The sequence below is a fragment of the Condylura cristata genome, unplaced genomic scaffold (genome assembly GCF_000260355.1).
Source record: "Condylura cristata isolate star-nosed mole 26May11 unplaced genomic scaffold, ConCri1.0 scaffold00005, whole genome shotgun sequence".
Classification (NCBI taxonomy): domain Eukaryota; kingdom Metazoa; phylum Chordata; class Mammalia; order Eulipotyphla; family Talpidae; genus Condylura; species Condylura cristata.
The window spans coordinates 80,930-89,042 of record NW_004567106.1 but is presented as its reverse complement, the minus strand read 5'-3'; positions in this window follow the sequence as shown (position 1 = coordinate 89,042).

Here is an 8,113-nt window from a genome sequence, read left to right as displayed (position 1 = left end):
AACCAGCTGGAAAGGAAATATAAGTTTTAGCGATCCCAGAAGAAAAAGCAAAAACAAAGGAAGCTGAAAAGCTATTTATGAAATAATTGAAGAAGCTCCTAAAACATGAAGAATGAAGTGAAAATGGACATACATGAAGTTAAAAGTATGCCAAATTACCTTAATAAAATGAAATCTACAGCAGTAAATCTTTTAAGAGTCCAAGAAATAGGAAAAAATAATGAAGCTGATAAGAAGGAAGAAAGGATCACCTTATAGGCTAACATCAGATTTCTCTAAACAAACGAAGCAAGAAGGGAATGATGTGACACATTCAAATAAGTTCAGACAAAAAATGTCAGCCAAAAATTCTTTATCCTCCAAAGACTTCCTTCCTAAATGAGGGGAAAGTAAGGACTCCCCCAGACAAACAACATCTTCAGGAATTTGCAACTCTGAAAACCCCACTACAAGAAATATTACAAGGAAACTTTTGATCTAAACTAAGAAAGGAATCAATGCAAGGAACTGAAGAAGGAAATATATGGACCCACAAAATGAGGGGCATATGCTAATAACAGATTTCCACATATCAATAATCACCCAAAAGTTAATGGACTTAACTCACCAATAAAAAGATAGAGTAGCAGCCCTCCCTGGTGGCGCAGTGGGTTAAAGCACTGCACTAAGAAGCTTAAGCCATTTCTGCATGAATTCCATACCTGCCTGCGCTGGAGGAGATCCACATGGCATGGCAGAGCTCTCCTGACGCGCCCGCTGCTCCCCTCAGCAGTGTACTTCATTGATCTGCCTATTCTGCTCCCCACTCTGTCCCTGGTGAATCCTCTCACCCTCCGCATCTCTGGCCTGTAACCCCAGTTCTGTATGAATAAATAAATAAATCGTTTAAAAAAAAGATACAGAGTAGCATGTTGGATCAGAAAAAAGAATACAGCCTTCTGCTCCCTCTAGAAAACACATGAGTGCCAAAGATAAACAAAGAGTTGGAAAACAATTATACAAGTAAGTGGAACACAAAAGAAGGCAGAGGTAGCCAGATAAAATAGATGAATAGATAAAATAGACTTCCAATTAAAATAGTGACATGAAAATGGATGTACACTATATAATGATCTAGGTGACAATACACCAAAAAGACATAATACTCATCAATGTATTCTTACCAAATGAGGGAGCACCGAAATATCTTAGCCATTCTATTGTCTCTGAAAACAAACATCAGAAAAAATACATATTTTGTAAGGGACTTCAACAACTTACTCTCACAAATAGATCAATGAGATAGAAAATAAGCAAGGACATTATAGCCCTCAGCAAGAATCTATTTCATATGGGTCTAACAGACATTTATTGCACATTGCACACCAAAACAAACAAACAAAAAACCTGAATATGTGTTTTTCTCAAGTGCCCACAGGTTACATCTACATCAACCACATTCTGGGTCAAAAGACAAGCCAGTAAATGAAGATCGAAATCATGCCAAGTAACTTCTCTGACCATGAAGTTATTGAACTCCAGTTACAAAAAATCAAATAAAGAAAGAAAGGGTATCCCTCATTACTTGGAGACTGAATAATACACTATTGAAACACCATGGGTTAATGAGGAAATTAAAGAAAAGATAAAAATTGCAGAGACAAAACATAGTGAGGACACAACAGTCCAGAATGCACAGGACATAGCAAAAACAGAATTAAGAAGGAAATATATAGCATTACAGCCCACATCAAGAACAAGAGAGAAGCCAAGAAATAATCTAATCTCCCATCTCAAGGAACCTAAAAAACATACCAAAATCCAGTAGAAGAAAATAAATAAAATTTTTAGCAGAAATAAAAAAAATAAAATTAAAAACATACTCCAAATGATCAATGAAATCAAAAGCTAGTTCTTTGAAAAAATAAACAAAATAGACAAACCTCTAGCCATGCTCACTAAGAAAAAAGAGGGAGAAAACTCAAATAAATAGGAACATAAATGAAAGAGGAGAAATTACAATAAACACAGCTGAAATCCAGGAGATAATTTGGGGATACTATGGATTCTCTGATGCAAAGAAGTTCAAAAATCTAGACATAGACAAGATGGACACATTCTTACAATCATCCAAGACTGAATAGGAATAAAAAGCAAACTTGAACAAACCAATTAGAATATATATATATATAATCTATTATATATAATCTATTATATATAATCTATATATAATAATATATAATATAATAATATAAGAAATTGAAATAATTGCCAAACCTCTTCTGAAAAATGTAAGTCCAGGGCCAGATTGTTTCACAAGAGAGTAGTTTTACCAAACTTTCAAAACTCTTTGAAACTTTTAATACTGTTTCAGAAATCCAAGAAAGAGGTAACACTACTAAATAGATTTTATGTTAACATATCATGTATAACAAAACCAAAGACAACACCAGAACAAACAAAAAAACCAAAAACTACAAATTAATCATGTTAGTGAACATAGATGAAAAAATACTTAATAAAATATTTGCTTCCTGAATACAACAATGTATCAAAAGGATTATACAGCATGACCAACTGAGATTTATTCCAGGGACACAAATATGTTTCAACATCAAAAAATCAAATTGTGGGAGCCTGGATTATTTTGTGCCAGGGCTCTTCATTGCTTTTCACCCAGAATATGAATAGGGAAATTCTAAGATAAGAAAATTCTCAGGGCAAAAGTATATGATATGAGGATCCATATATGCTAAAAACAGCAATAGATGTTATGCTTAGAGTAGCAAAAATACTGAAGTGTCCCTTGACTCTTTTCCAAGCTTGGCTGGGGCCAGAAGGTTAGATGTCCCTCCACACAATTGTGCATTCTTCTTTGCCTGCTTGTTTATTTGATCTTTTTATTTTTTATTTGATTCTCAATAAAAATAAGGTTACCCTTGTAGCTGAGCTGCAGCCTCTTGGCATAGTCCCTCTAGGCTTCTCATTTCTCTGTGCATGGACTCTGAGTAATCTTTGTGCATCCCACATCATGAGCAATTATGTGCCACACATTGCACAAGACATCAGTTAATGTGTTTAGTGCTTGACCCAGTTATACAATGTGTAGAAAGGAGGGAAAATCAGTGAGGACAGCAGGTACATTGGCAAAGAGAATGGAAGTCCCAGAAGCATAAAGAGATACAAAACAAACCACTAAGTGTCAGAATGGCCCCCACTCCCACTGCTGCTTGAATTCAGACCCAGCTGACTAAAGGCCAACCTATTTTTGAGAACTTCTCAGTTTCCAGAGCATGCTCCCAGTTTGTAGTTTATACATAAAATACCATTTTACAGAGGAAGAATAACTTTTTTTTTAAGAACTTGTATGTTTCTGTAGAGAAAACATACAAGAAAGGAACTTAAACATCATTATTTATCATGGAAAACAAAACCATAATGAAATATTTATTCTTACACTAGAATGGTTATAAATCAAGAAAATTAAAATATAACAAATATTAGCAAAAATATAGAAAAACTTTTAAACCCTTAAGTGTTTCATATGAAAGTGTAAATGGTACATCTTATATGTATAGTACTTTGACATTTCCTCAAAGAGATAAAAACAGAAAGTATGACTCAACAATTTTTCTCTTAGATCTATAAATTAAAGATTGAAAAAAGTAGCTCAAAGAATTATGCATTAATATCCATAGCATCTCTCTTCACAGCAGACAAAAGATAGAAGCAATAAATGTCCACAGAGTGAATGAATAAGCTAGATGTGTTAGATTCATAAATTGCAATATTATTCTACATTATGAAAGAATACAGTAAAATGGTGCTGCTGCTGTGGAAAATAGAATATAGACGTTCATCAAAATGTTATTCACAACAATAACATAGACTCCACCAATTCCACTTCAGGGAAGAGGAATTTGAAAGCAGAATGTTGAACAGATATTTGTACACCTATGTTCATACTAGCTCTATACACAATAATCAAAAGTATGGTAGTGATATATATATATATATACACACACACACACACAACATGATTAAAATTAATGCCATGTATATGTCATGGCATAATGGTATATGTAAATGGTATATGTAATTATAATGAAAAGAATGGAGAGAAGATACATGTTGCAACATGTATGAATACTGAAAACATCCTAAATGAAAGCGGTGACACAAAAAAGAATTAAAGTCATCTGTGCATTGTAAATTCATCAAGGAAATGAAAATGAAAATGAGAGAAAGTCTCAGTATTCCAGAGAAAAACTCAATCAGATTGGAAAAAGTTTTTTTCACAACTTGGGGCAGGTGGTAAAATTTGAAGTGAGGCCCTCCCTAGTAGCACAACAGGTTAGGATGCAGCACTGCAAACTGGCTGCAACCACTTCAGTGCGAGTTCGATCCCAGGCCCCAGAAGTGATCTACATGACATGGCAGACCTCTTTTGACTTGCCCACTGCTCACATCTGCAGTGTACTTTGTCGATCTGTCTGTTCTGCTCTCCCCCTCTGTCTCTGGTGAAGCCATTCACCACCCTGTACCTTTGGCTTGTACTCCAGTTCTGTATGAATAAATAAATAAATCTTTAAAAAAAATGGTAGAAGTGAGCATGTGGTTTGGGTATGAATCTTCAGTGACTATAATTGTCAACATTACTCAGAAGTGATTCTTGCAGATCATTATAAGGGTCATGAGGTGATCCCAAAGTGGCAGGCAGTCAAGCAGAACTTTATCCATAGTAGCAGGAAGAGTATTATTGGTTTATATTAAGAATATTAAGGTTAATATAACATGAAAGAATCTTATGGGAAACAGTCAGCAAGACATTTTTGTAGGTGATAAGACAGCTGTATGAAATGTTTAATAATAATTCAGGAAAATTCTGTTGCATGAAGTATGAAAATTGTTAAGAGGAGATTTACAACCATTCAGTGGCTAACCACAAGAGCAGTGGAAGCAATCCTTGTAAGACAAAGGGTTGTCCTTGTGTCACAGGGATTATATAATACTGCATGGTTTGATGGTGGTGCATATATGTATCTGTGTATCCAATAAAGTATATGGGATTTTTGGGTGAATAGCCCAGGATAATTTCCTTCCTTTTTACTTACAGAAATGGAGAAGAGAATAAAATTGGCATAACTAAAGACAGGTTGGATTATTAAACACCCCTTTAAAGGTTTGAAGTTCTCTTACTAATGGAGCACTGATTAATTCTTTGAAGAGGGTTCAAGAGCTCTAGTTGAATCCTGATGAAAGGTGTAATATGAATTTTGCTAAATAAGTAAGAGTATTTGCACATAAAGGATATTGAATCAGAATTCAATGTTGACAATTTATTGGTATCTCCAAAATCAGTGTTGTCAGAGACCAGTCAAATAAAGGATGATAAGTGTTTGTTTTATTCACTTGATTTTTAACTGTCAACCTCTAAAATTATTCCATTCTTTAGAAGAAAGGGATTTCCATATGGTATTACTCAAAAAGATCATTTTAAAAGGAACAGATGTCTTTATTTTTATTCTGTCTAAAGTCCTGTCACAGAAGAATAAACATATCCATGAAGGAAAACCATAACCAAGTATGCACACAGAAAAAAGCCAATATAGAAAGCTCAGATATTTATTCATAAGTCTTTATTCAACTTTTATTTCAGTCCTAGTCTTAAAAAAAAAGTGAAAGTGTTCTATTAAGCACTTGCTCAACTGCATTATACTTAAAATATAGTGGTATACTTAAATTTTATGAATTAACTCCTAGTTCTGGCATGTTTAGTTAAATATGATATTACATGGAATAAGATAATAATTCTCAGAATACTTTAAAGCCTGGTAACCAAGATCCTAGACCCCTGTTAGGAGGAAGCCAGAGAGTCCAGAGACCTCATAACATTCTGCAGGATGCCACAGGACCACCCAGACCAGCAGCGGTCTCATGACTTTCCTGCAAGAGTCTGTAAATCCAAATTAGTCTGGTGAGAAACCCATCAGAGAGGGCATCATCTCCAGTGAATCCAGTCAGTGAAAACATACAACTTTACACAGGATCCCACTTACCCACCAGACCAAGTTTTTGAAACTTCTGGGAGACCCCACCAATACCAATGCTGACCAGCACCTGCTCAGACCTGCAGAAACTTCCAGACTTTCTGCAGTTCCTTCCAAGGCATGTCTGTATAAAGGTCTGTGACTTCGTTGGTAGATTTACCAGAACCCACACAGACTGGTGAGACACTGGACCAAATCAGGGAGTGAGCCAAGTGGCCAGAGGCCTCATGACCTCCCACGATGCACTACAATTTGGTATGCCCAGATAGCTGAGAGAACCCTAGCAAGTAAGAGGGAGGAGACACCCCCATATGAAACTCCATTTTCAACAGCTGTATTTCAAAGCTAATAACCAGCAGAATGGAAAACTAAAAAATTGGTAACATGAGTTCCCAGGCAAATAGTACAACACAGAGAGAGAACAACTCTCCAGAATCCCTTCATACATGGAACCTGTGTTGTCTCTATCCAATGCAGAATTTAGAAATGCAATGACAAAGAAATGAAAGAAAATTCAGAAAATAAGTAACAGCTGCCCTTAGAAATTAAATAAGCAAACTGAAAATGAAACCTTACGTTAGATAAAAGTAGAATTTCCAGATTTCAAAAGATAAATACAGTACAAAAAAACTAAACAGAAAGTCACAGAAGTACAATAGATCATGTGGAACAATTACTTAATATAATTTAAGATGCTTATATACAAAGAACCTGGTAGAGACAGAAAGCAAAAAAATAAAGTAAAAATAAATAAAAACAAGGAAACACTTGGGGAACTATCTGAGTCCATAAGAAAAACAACATAAGAATAATGGAAATAACAGAAGGGACAGAGACAAAGAAAATAACAGAAAATGTATTTAAAGAAATAAAGAAATCTTCCCATACCTGAACAAGGTAATAAATGTACAAATACAGGGAGCTGAAATAGCTCCAGAATACATAGGTAAAACATGATCATTGACAAAACATATAAGGAAATTTCAAAAAAAAAAATCAAGATAAAGAGAACTCTGAAGCTGGCAGGGGCAAGAAAACAGGTAACAAACAGGGACATAACACACACAAAGTTACCTGATTAGGCTAATATCAGACTTCTCTGAAGAAACACTATAAAAGAGGAAAGAATAGCAATGGTGTGTCCTGAATTCTTAAAGGGATAAGCTGCAAGCCAAGAAATTCTGTCCTGCAGGACTTTCCTTTGGATATGATGGAAAAATTAAGATCTTTTCAGATAGAGAAGCTGGAAGAATTTGTAAACACTAAACCTACTTTTCAAGAAATAGTGAAACTGAAAAGAGAACCATACACAAATAACTAAACAAGGAAAAAGACCCACAAGTATTAAGAACAAAATAGCAACAAAGGACTGTCATATGTCAATAATCACTCAATGAAAATGGACTGAACTCATCACCGATTGTTGATAAAGCACACAGAGTATCCATTTGGTTTAGGAAGGAGAATACAAGTTGCTACTTTCTCTAGAAGTATCACCTAAACTCCAAAGAAAAACCTGGGCTCAAAGTCAAAGGTTGGATAACAATCCCACAAGAGAATGGAACTTTAAAGAAGACATGGACAGGCATGTCAGACAAAATAGATTTCCACTTAAAAAAGGTAACAAGAGATCAACCACAGGCCCAGCCTCAAGGAGGCCTGCAACACTTTTAACTGCCCCCACCCCCACATGGGCACAGCCAAGCACAGAGGGGCACTAGGAAGTGCCTCAGACAAGAGGCTTGCTGCTCTTCTACCTGCTTACTACAGTTATTGACAAAACCTGTGGATAAAGCCCTGGAGGTGCAGAGGAAGGACTGTCTGCTGACACATCTGGGAGGCTTGTAGCCCTTCTGCCTCTCCCTGCATCCCAAACCCCCACAGAAGAGGCCTGGAGACTTGTGCACCATTAAGGTGCATAACACACAGAGTGCAGTTCTTAAAGAAAACCTGGAGACTGGCTCCACGACAAGGAGACCTGCAATGCTTATAACGTGCCCCCTGACACTCATTCCATAGGCACATCCAAGCTTAGAGGGAACCCCGGGCATTGGATAGCTACAAAGATCAACAGGTGGGCAAGT